The sequence below is a fragment of the Salminus brasiliensis genome, chromosome 17, assembly GCF_030463535.1.
Source record: "Salminus brasiliensis chromosome 17, fSalBra1.hap2, whole genome shotgun sequence".
In the NCBI taxonomy this organism is placed as follows: domain Eukaryota; kingdom Metazoa; phylum Chordata; class Actinopteri; order Characiformes; family Bryconidae; genus Salminus; species Salminus brasiliensis.
In genome coordinates, this window is record NC_132894.1 from 4,044,252 (window position 1) to 4,044,643 (window position 392).

Below are 392 nucleotides of genomic sequence, written 5' to 3' on the forward strand. Positions count from 1 at the left end.
TGTTAGCCATTCCCCTCCAACAGCTCCTGATTCATTTGACACATAAGAATCCTGACGCGGTTCAACCCGTTGGTCAGCACTTAAAGGGGCAGTTCAATGAAAAATCAAAGGACCCTGAAAGATCACTGAGCCCATCTGCCAAAGATCAGCCAAGACATGTTTCGATCTGCAGTTCGCTTCTTTACTTTCAAACATATGTATGCTATGCTAATGCTGCTAACAAACACTGGACTTAGACTGTCACCAATCTCACAGAAAAAAACCTCCAGATCTTCATTTATCTGGCGGAGAAAACCGAGGTGGATTAGATGACCCTGAGACTCTGCAAAAACCGAATAAATAAACAGACAGATATCTGAAGCAAATAAATGAAGATTGCGGTACAGCCTCAG